Source organism: Macaca thibetana, chromosome 1, assembly GCF_024542745.1.
Source record: "Macaca thibetana thibetana isolate TM-01 chromosome 1, ASM2454274v1, whole genome shotgun sequence".
In the NCBI taxonomy this organism is placed as follows: domain Eukaryota; kingdom Metazoa; phylum Chordata; class Mammalia; order Primates; family Cercopithecidae; genus Macaca; species Macaca thibetana.
The window spans coordinates 145,834,547-145,845,924 of NC_065578.1; the positions used below are offsets into that span (position 1 = coordinate 145,834,547).

An 11,378-nucleotide genomic window follows, 5' to 3' on the forward strand; every position below is an offset into this window, starting at 1 on the left:
AGTGAATGCCATGAGCATGAAGCTATTACTGTACTTCTTTGGCTGTGAAGTGAGTTGCTTGGTCAGAAGCAATGCTGTATGGGACACCATGATGTTAAATAAGGCATTCTATAAGTCTGTGGGTGCTAGTTTTGACAGAAGCATTGAATGCAGGAAAGGCAAATCCATATCCAGAGTAAGTTTCTATCCTAGTAAGGTGCTGTTCCTTCCATGATGTAAGCAGTACCGTGTAATCAATCTGCTGCCAGGTAGCTGGTTGGTCTCCCCAGGGATCATATCAGTGGCTCAATGCTAGTCTTTGCTGCTGGCAGATTGAGCACTCAGAGGTGGCCCTAGCCAGATTGATCTTGGTGAGTAGAAGTCCGTTTTGCTGAGCCCATATATAATTTCCATTCTTGCCTCTATGGTCGCTTTTTTTATGAGCCTATTGGGTGGCTGGGAAAAGAGTGACTAATATCCATAGAATGGGTCATCCTATTTACTTGATTATTAGAATCTTCCTCTGCTGAGGTCATCCTTTGGTGAGCATTCATATGTAACACAAATACCTTCGCATCTTTCACTCACTCAGGGAAGCCTATCCATACTTCTTTCCCAGATGTCTTTGTCATTAATTTTCCAATGAAGTCCCTGACCATCCAGCCAAACCTTTGGCTACAGCCCATAAATTGGTATAAAATTGCGCATATGGCCATTTCTCTTTCCAAGCAAAGGGTGCAACCCAATGCACTGCCTGAAGTTCTGCTCATTGAGATTTCCCTTTACCACTGTCCTTCAGAGATGTTCACCAAATGGGCTGTAGGGCTACAACTGTCCACTTTCGGGTGTTGCCTGAACAATCTGTATTGTCGGAACAGTACAGAACTATCTGTAAACGAGGCCCTAGTCTTCTTTGCCTCTGTAATCTTATCATAGAGTACTCCTTATGAAGTCGTAAGTGCAGGCTGGGAGAGAGAAGGCAGTGTAGAAGGAGTAGGAACCATGGACATTTGGGCCACTTCTTCACGTAACTTTCTTGTACCTTTAGGACCTGTTCAGGCCTGATCATGTCTATACTACTTCCATTTGATGACAGAGTGCTGCTGTGCACACCCAACCTTATGGCTTGATGAGTCAGATAACATACAATTCATGGCAGGCAGCTTAGATGGCATGGTAACTTGGTGAATGATGGTCAAATGTACAGTTTCTACTAAGGCCCAGTGGCAGGCCAAGAACTGTCTGTCAAAAGGAGAGCAATTATCTGCAGATGATGGTAGGACTTTAATCCAAAATCCTAAGGGCCTCTGCTGTGATTCATCTATAGGGGCCTGCCAAAGCAGCCAAACAGCTTCCTTATCTGCCATTGACATCTAAAGTACCATTGGATCTGCTGGATTATATGACTCAAATGGCAGAGCAGCTTGCACAACAGCTTGGAGCTGTTGCAGAGCCTCCTCTTATTCTGGGCCCTACTCAAAACTAGCAGGTTTTCCAGTCACTCAGTAGATGCACTGGAATAACACACCCAAATGAGAAGTGTGCTGCTTCCAAAAATCCAAATAAGCCTACTAGGCATTGTACCTCTTTCTGGGTTGCAGGAAAGACCAGATGCAACAACTTATTCTTCACCTTAGAAGGGATATCTTAATGTGCCCTACACCACTGGACCCCTAGAAATTTCACTGAGGCAGAAGAACTCCAAACTTTAGTTGTATTTATTTTCCACTCTCTGACATGCAAATGTCTTACTAATAAGTCCACAGTTGTCACTACTTCACTGCTCACTAGGTCCAATTAGCAGAATATAATCAATGTAATGGACCAGTGTGATATCTTGTGGAAGGGAAAATGATCAAGATCCCTGCAAACTAAACTATGACATAGGCCTGGGGAGTTGATGTATCCCTGATGTAGGACAGTGAAGGTGTATTGCTGGCCTTGCCAACTGAAAGCAAACTGCCTTATAGACAGAAAGGGAGAAAAAGGCATTTGCCAAATCTATAACTGCATCCCAAGTACCAGGAGATGTGTTAATTTGCTCAAGCAATGAAACCACATCTTGTATAGCAGCTGTGATTGGAGTAGCCACTTGGTTAAGCTAATAATTCACTGTTATTCTCCAGAATCCATATCTTCTGCACAAGCCAAATAGGAGAGTTGAATGAGGATGTGGAGGGAATCATCACCCCTGTACCTTTCAGGTCCTTGATGTTGGCACTAATCTCTGCATTCGTCTCCAGGGATATGGTATTGGTTTTAGTTTACCATTTTCTTAAGCAGAGATTGCTATAAAGGCTTGTGTTTGGTCTTTACCATTATAATAGCCCTCGGTATACACGTTAAAGAACAAAAGCTGCTGAGTATGTCTATTGTAATTATGCATCTGGAACTGCGGTGATGACCACTGGATGGGTTTTGGGTACCCACTGGAAGGCAGACTTGAGCTAAAACTGCATTGATGATGGGACCTCCAGAATCCCCTACTCTGACTGGGTGGCTGCAGTGATGTTTCAAGACTCTTGTTGGTTGAGAGTCAGGATCTAGTAACCCTGAAAGGTCTGATTATTTTCTTTCCTCCAATGAAGTTACCCTGGTAAAAGGCAGTAAGTCCCTTTGGGGAAGAATGGGAGCTAGATTAACGGTAAATTCTCACTAATGTACCAGGGTTCTTCCTAGAGGGGCCCAGCCTCCTCTTCATTCAAGAGGTTCTGGATCTTTAAACTGGCTCAGGTCTGGGAACTGATTGAAGGGCTGTGATTCCCTCTTTTTATGATTTGAATTCAATTCTTGTCCACTTGACCTGAAAGTTTTCTGCCAATACAGATCAAGTAAGAACTTAGTAGGTTTATTCTTTACTTCACTTCTAGGAACATCACGATTAACTAGCCAGCACTACCTTCATTCAGCATATGAATCTACATGAGTCAGACTATTCTGAATGTTGCTTTGCTTCTGCTGTCCATTATGGTACCTACGCCTACCTTGTTATGGATGATTGAATGCTGCCTCTTGTCCCCTGCCACCCGGGGATCCAATCATTACCATTGCATTTTTTTTTTTTCAATTGAATGACTGCAAATCACAGAACTCTTCAGGGATGTTGGGGCTCCCCTTACAAATCTGTTTATCAAAGTATTGGTGAAAGGTATGTGTGGGTGAGTAGGTTTTAAGTGACAAATCCATTCTAGCATTCCTGTCTCCCTAAGCCTTTGCATCCCTTCCTCTATTGTAAACAGGGAGATAGGATGTTTAGGTCATCTCCTACTCACTCACGGGGGGCTATCTTTTGATCCATGTTTTAGCCAACCAACCAAAGTGTTAGCACCTTTCCTGACTCCCTGAACTGCAACATTAAGTGCATAATCTCAGCTTAGTAGGCCCATATTAATAAACTTGGTCTGATCCAACTTTATGTTCCTTCTACCACCATTATCCCACACCCTTAATTTCTATTCCCATACATGTTCTCCAGATTTCTGCTTGTATAAATTAGAAAACTGAAGTAGTTCTTTTGTAGTGTAATGCACCTCCTGGTGGGCCACACTTTGTACCTCACTCTTAGGGGCCTACTGGGACTTGAGCCTCTTTATAGATCTAGAAGCAAAGAGGGGTGATAGAGTTGAGTCCTGAGGAGCATCAGCATTGCCTTGCTTGATAACTGACTCAGAGGAGGACATTTCCATTTCCTCAGGCAAATACAGAGTTAATCCCCTCTGTCAGAGGTGGAAAGGCTGATCTCACTGTGGATGGGAATGTGCTGCTGCCAGGAACGGAGAGGCCGCTTCTGTTGGCAAACAATGCTTATCAGAATTTAGGAGCTTGATGTCCCAGCCTCACCTGGATTTTCCCCACCATTACACTCTGACTTATGGGACCTCATTCTTTACAACCAATGCCCTCACTTTAACTGTGGACAGCCTTCGAGACTGAGCATTCAACTTTTGTTGTAATTCAGCCAATTGCACGATGAGGGCTTGTGTTTGATCTTCAGCTATTTCAGCCCTGTGTCTACAAGAGAAAAGATTCTCCCTCAGGGCACACTTAGAAGCTCTTAGGCTATTTATGGTTTTCCACAAATGTTCGAAGGTATCATATACACAGTTACCAAGTTCCTTGCCTTTTATAAGTGGTTAATTAGGAGTATCAAATACAGTTGTTTTGTGTATCCCTATAAACAGTTTATACCATGAACTATCAGTGCTGTCTGTACTATTAGAAGTAGAGTTCTCAGCACTTTTAGGTCTAATAAGATTAGGCAGCCAATTCTAGAAACACCCAAACCAATTAAGAAAACTTATCCTAAAAATTCTGTTCTTCCAGAACCCTTCCTGGAACCAAGTCTCTGTCTTAGTCTGTTTTGTGCTGTTATAACAGAATATCTGAGACTGGGTAATATATGAAGAACAGATATTTACTTCTTACAGTTCTATCTCCTACAGTTCTAGGAGATAAGGGGGATGAACTCATCTTTTTATCAGGAATCCGCTCCCATGTTAGCTAACCCACTGTCAAGATAACAACATGAATTCATTCAGGAAGGCAGACCATCTTAAAGGTCATGCCTCTCAACACTGTTTTCTTGGGGTTTAAGTTTCCAACACATGAACTTAGAGAAACACATTCAAGCCATACACACAAACACACACACAGACACACACACACACACACACACACACACACACAGACACACAGAAACCATGCCCCTGGCCCTTAAAATTCATGTTCTTCTCACATGAAAAATACATTCATTCCATCCAAATAGCCCCATGTTCATTTCATCCCAATAGCCCCCTTACCTCCTCTTGCTTTCACACTCTCTTGCCTTCTCACTTTCTTCCATGTGATCATGCAGCATTAAAGCCCCCGTTGTGGGGCCCTTGATCTTGGACTTCCCACCCTCTAGAACTGTAAGAAATAAATCTCTATTCTTTATAAGTTACCCAGTCTCAGATATTTTGTTATAACCGCACAAACAGACTAAGACAGAGAATTGGTACCAGGAAGGTTCTAGAAGAACAGAATTTTTAGGATGAGTTTCCTTAATTGGTGTGGGGGTTTCTTAACTTGTTTTCATCATCAACTCAGAAGGGCAAAGTCCAGAGTCTCATCTGAATCAGACATGGGTGAGACATAAAGCATGATTCACTCAAATCAAATTGCTCTTCAGTTGTGAACCTGTGAAATTAACAAATTGTGTGCTTCTAAAAGACAACACGTGGACAGACAGACATTCCCATTTCAAAAGGGAGAAATAGACCAAAAAACAAAGGAATAGCTTCTCCCAAGTAAGTCCAAAACCCAAAAGAGAACATTAAGTCTTAAAGTTGGAAAATATTTTCCTTTGACTCCATGTCCCGCATCCTGGGCATACTAGGGTGGAGTTGGGCTCCCAAAGCATCATGTAGCCCTGCCCCTATGGCTTTCCTGGGCTCAGTCCACTCAGTGACTCTGCTGGGTTGGAATCTCATGCCTGCAGGTTTCCCAGGCTGAAGTTGCATGCTGGTGACTCTATAGTTCGGGGCTTCTGAGGTGGCCTTACCCCCATGGCTCACTACACATTACCCTAGTGGAGACTCTCTGTCGAGGCTCCAATCCCACATTTTTACACTGCATTTCCAAGCTGTCCATGACATCCTTTGAAATCTAAGTGGAGGCTACGATGGCCTTGCAGCTCTTGCGTTTAGCACATCTATAGAATTAGCACCACATGGACACCACCAAGGCTACTGTTTACATCTTTTGGAGTGGAGCACAAGTTGCAGCTGGGCCCACTTAAGGTACAGCTGGAATTGCCAAGAAATTCTGTGCAGGGATGAGAGAAGCAGAGACTTGAAGCATTTCAGGGCAGCAAATACTGATATCCCACTGGCACCTCTCTGGAGACATTGCCCTCAAGATCCTGTTCTGGGCCAGTAATGAGAGGGACAGACCTGAAGATCTCTGAAATGAATCTGGGGTCTTTCTCCTATTGTCTTGATGCATAGCACCTGGCTTACTTCTAGCCATGTTAATCCCTTTGTCCAAGGGTTGTTTGGCCCTTGTTCTCCTAAAGATGCCTCCACTCTTTACATGTCCAGTCAGAGAACTCTGCTCTGCTTGCCTTTTAATTATAAATCTCATCTTTAAATAGTTTCTCTCCTCTTGCATCTTACTGTATGCAGTTAAAAGTAGCCAGGCAGCTCCTTCAATATTTTGCATAGACATTTATTCCACTAAATATCCTAGATCACTGCTCAGTTCTACCTTTCATAATGCCCTAAGACATAGATACAATTCAGCCAAGTTCTTTGCAAATTTATAACACAGATGGCCATTACTCTGCTTTCCAATAAGATATTTCTAATTTCTGGTCAAGGTATGTTGACATGTATTACTTGAATTTATTGCTGATGTATAATAACACTTTAACTCTAGAATAATATAGCTTTTGGCTGAGGAAACCAAAACTTCCCCCAAATTATGTCAAACTTGGGTCCCAAAGCCACTAATTTCATTCATATAATTTTTCAGAGGCCTTGAAATTCTAGTTAAGAGAATGAAAGAAAGTGCGCAGAGTACTTGATTATCTAGTTTCCTTTTTTTTAAAGAAATTACTTTTATGGTTTTATTGTGACTTTGTAGAAATGCAGAAACTATTACAATAAGGAAAGGGTAAAATGTAAAGAGAATCACAATTAAAAACCTTAAAGGGGCATACACTTAATAACACACACACACACACACACACACACACACACACACACACAGATATTCCTAATTTCTGTCTAAGACCTCATCAGAATGGCCTTTACTGTTTATATTTCTGCCAACATTCTAATCACAACCACTGAAGTAATCCCTAAGATTTAGGTACTTCCTACAGCTCATCTTCTCAGCCCTCATGGAATTGTCCTTAAGCCTTCATTCACGGTAATATGGACTTTTTCTAGCCTGCGCCTCCAAATTCTTCCAGCTTCTACCCATTACCCAGTTTCAAAGCCACTTTCACATTTTCAGATGTTTGTTATAGCAGCAGCCCCAGTTCTTGGTTCCAAATTCTGTATTAGTGAGGGTTCTTCAGAGAGCAAGAACCAGTAGGAAGGAAAGATAGACAGATGGAGAGATGGATAGATACATAGATAGATAGACAGGCAGAAGATTTATTAGGAGAATTGGCTCACATAATTGTGGAGGATGAGAGGTCCCATGACAGGCTGTCTGCAAGCTGGCAACCCTGGGATGCTGATAGTGTGACTCAGTCCTAGTCCAGAAGCCTCAGAACCACGGATGCCAATGGTGTAATTTTCAGTCTGAGGCTGGAAGACTGAGAATCCAGGAGGCTGCGGTATAAGGCCTGGAGTGCGAAGGCCAGAGAGCCTGGTGTTCTGCAATCTAAGGGCAGGAGAAAAGGAGGATTCCAGCTCCAGGAAACAGAGAAGAAATTGCCCTTGCTGTTCTATCCAGGCCATCAGCCATTTGGATTGTGCCACATTGAGGGCAGACTTGCCTCACTCAGTCTGTTGATTCACACTCCAGTCTCCTCTGGAAACACATTCACAGGCACACCCAGAAGTATTGCTTTACCGGTTCTCTAGGTATTTCTTAATCCAGTTTAGTTGACACATAAAATTCATCATCACATACTGATAAAAATTAAATATGTATTCATTCTTTTTATAAATATTACTATAAATGTATCCCTACTATATGCCAGTTTGTATTTGGTTCTTGAGATAGTGAAATAAATAATATTTGGGACCCTCACTTAAGAATCTTACAGTGTATATTAAAAAATGCTCGGCATCATTAATTATGTAGAGGGACTCATTATTAATCAGGGAAACCAAATCAAAACCACACTGAGTGTGTTAGGCTATTCTTTGCATTACTATAAAGGAATGCCTGAGACTGGGTAATTTGTAATGAAAAGTTTAATTGTCTCATGGCTCTGCATGCTGTACAAGCATGGTGCCAGCATTTGCTTGGCTACTGGGAAGGCCTCAGGAAGCTTACAATCGCAGCTGATGGTGAAAGGGAAGCAGGCATCTCACGTGGCGACAGTGGGGGCAAGAGGTAGGGGGAGGTGCCACACACTTTTAAATAACCAGATCTTGTAAGAATTCACTCACTACGGTGAGGATGGCACAAAGCCATGAGGGATCCTCCCCCATGATCCAGTTACCTCTCACCAGACACCACGTCCAACATTGGGGATTACAATTCATCATGAGATTTAGAGGGGACAGCGTTCAAACTATGTCAATGAAATACCACTTCATGCTCACTGGGTTGACTAAAGTTACAAAGATGAAGAATAGCAAGTGTTGCCAAGGATGTGGATAAATTAGAACCTTCATCCATTACTGGTGGCATTGTAAAATGGTACAGCCACTTTGTACAGCAATTTGGCACTTCCTAAAATGTTAAACATGAAGTTGCCATATGACCCAGCAATTTCACTTCCAGGTATATATACAAAAGAATTGAAAATGTATGCCCACATAACATGCACGTATTTTTAATGAATTAATGATTTTAGAGAATTATTTGATTTGACATTGTGAATGTACATGGCAGCATTATTCACAGTAACCAAAAACAAGTGGAAACTACGTAAATGACCATCAACTGATGAATGACTAAACAAGATGTGGTCTATCTATACAACAAAATATTATTTGTTCATAAAAAGAAATGACATGCTACAGCATGGATGACCCTTAAAAACATTCGTAAACAAGGTAAAAGAAGGCAGACACAAAAGTCCACATATTTTTATTTCATTCTAGAAAATGGTCAAAAGAGGCAAATCTATAAAGACAGAAAGTAAATTAGTGGTTACTAGGAGGTGGGGGGAAGAGGAAGCAGGGAGTACATGACAATTGTATGGTTATGAAAATGGTCCAAAATTAAATTATAGTGATTGATACACAATGTTATGAATATACAAAACCTATTGAATTGCACTCTTTAAATGAATGAAATTTGTGATATGTGAATTATATCTCAATAAATGTGTTATTCAAAAAGAAGAAATTCCCAGGATAATGCAACTTACTCTACTCATTCTGGTTGAGTAGAACGAGTCACGTTATCCTGGGAATCCTACAATGCCATCTTTTAAGAAAGGGTGGGGAGGTGCTTCATGAAGGCACTAACATCTGTCTTAAATATTTAAGGATGAGTAGGAATAAAGTTCATGCAAGGAGCAGGAAAGAACATCCAGGTAAAGGGAAAGACACTAGCACTTTGTAGATATTGAATAAGTATTTTTAAATAAAGTAATGATTTTGGAAAATTATTTGATTTGACCGTCATGAGAACTCCCTTTCCAAGGGCCAAGAAAATTAGGGACCTGTCCCAAAACCATGATGAAACTGGCTTGGGAACCACTCTTTGTTGGCAGATTGCACAATAACAAAGTTGTGATCTTATCAGTTTCCTCTGATATAAAACATCTAGCAATTTCTGGATTGATCTCTGATGAAATCTTAGAAGAAATCTTTGCTATTTCTGCTATTTCTTTTATCCTAGAATATGTCTGCAAGACACATGCATAGAGCATGGTAAAATATCAAGCAAATGCTAATCATCTCACATCATATAAATAGGCAAGATTAAGTTGAATTTTTCCTTTTTAAACTTTTCAACCAACTTTTTTGGAATAGAGGACTACAGACTCATGTCTATAAATTCTATACATTTTCTAAATTATGGATGATGTTTATAGAATTCACAACTAATCTTTTTCTATCCCTAGATTTCAAGAACATTTAAACAAGCTAAGTGTTCAAAATATGTTAAAATTAAATTCAAAAAGCACAGTTTGAATCCCAATAGGGTTTCAGCTGTGGAAAAATTTAGTTAAACCAGTGAAGGTAGGAGATAGCAAATAAATGGAGTTGAGTGCTACATAATTTAACTTTAAGAAAAACATAATTAACCAGCATGCCATTTTATACAGTTGATCATTTGTAATGAGAAGATGTGGGGTAAAGGCCAGGCATGGTGTCTCATGCCTGTAATCCCAGCACTTTGGGAGGCTGAGGTGGGTGGATCACCTGAGGTCAAGAGTTTGAGATCAGCCTGGCCAACATGGTGAAACCCCGTCTCTACGAAAAATACAAAAATTAGCCGGGTGTAGTGGCAGGTGCCAGTAATCTCAGCTACTTGAGAGGCTGAGGCAGGAGAATTGCTTGAACCCGAGAGGCGAAGGTTGCAGTGAGACGAGATTACGCCACTACGCTCCAGCCTGGGCAACAGAACGATACATTGTCTCAAAAAAATAAATAAATAAATAAATAAAGATTTGGGGTAGGATGATAACAAGAACCAATCTGAGTGAAAAACGTTTTGCCTGTCAGTGGTTTGCAAAAGTGAAGAGAAGAGAATAGATGCCTGAGAGGGTGGGTTAGAGGTAACAGGATTTTGCCCTACTATGGAAACTTAAGCTAAAGATTGCAAAGCTTTTATGTGATATTGCCTTTGGAGTGACAACTGCCAACAGGAGTTGAACGGTGGTGAGGTCAGTATAGATTTTTTTCTAGGTCTCCCTGCTGCCATTTCCTGTCACGAGAGCTGTCATCTTCAAATCACTTACATACATTCAGCTATTTTACTGCATTGGTATATAGCAAAAACATTGGGGTAGGAATATTTATTTAGCTTGAAAGATTTTTCATTTTAATGTATACCAGGTTGAGAAATGCTCTGAACACTGTTTAAAAATTCTTTCTTTAAAAATAGGTTAATAACCTGCAAGTAATTTTTTCAAAGGCTTGTATAAGTGTATTTTATGTTTCCTTTAATGAATAGAAAATTACTTTTGTTTAAAAGACTTTCATTTACTCTATTGTAAATTTTTCATCTGATGGAGAGAAAAATCAATTATTTTAAGAGTTAAGTTCTGTCAGTTCATTTAAGTAAATCCTACTAAGTTAAATGACCATCAGTATTTTTTTCTTATTTATCAACTCCAAGAAAAGTGCTATAATGTACAGAAGTGGAATATAATTTGCTGTTAAGGAAATGGCATTGATTTTTCTGTCTGTTAAAGACTGCTAGTTAGAAAACAAGAATAACATTTAACTTCTACTCGGAAAAATTTTCTTGGTAAGAATTATTCTAGAGTCAGAAAAGAAGGCAGCTGGTCCCATATCCTCTATAACCATCTTATGCCTGAGTGTTAAATGCTCAGGTAGAAATGGAGAAAGGATGTTACATATGGAATAATTATAACCAAAATATTTTATAATTTTATATGCATAATGTTTTTTGCAATATGTAAAACACTTTTACATATATGACATAATTTATTTACTAATACATGAATTTTAGTAATCTGGCACTTGAATGGCTAAAAGGAAAGACTGCTTTCAAATTGCAAATTAAATTATAAAATACATCTTAGGGTTTGC

The 11,378-nt window shown here is 40.1% G+C and overlaps 1 non-coding gene across 1 annotated transcript; it reads left to right on the forward strand.

Moving 5' to 3' along the window:
* The first annotated feature begins 6,330 nt into the window (after window positions 1-6,330).
* LOC126945274 (small nucleolar RNA SNORD45) lies at window positions 6,331-6,413 on the forward strand. Its single transcript, XR_007722389.1, has one exon. It is a non-coding gene; the product is annotated as a small nucleolar RNA SNORD45 (small nucleolar RNA).
* The last annotated feature ends 4,965 nt before the right edge of the window (window positions 6,414-11,378 follow it).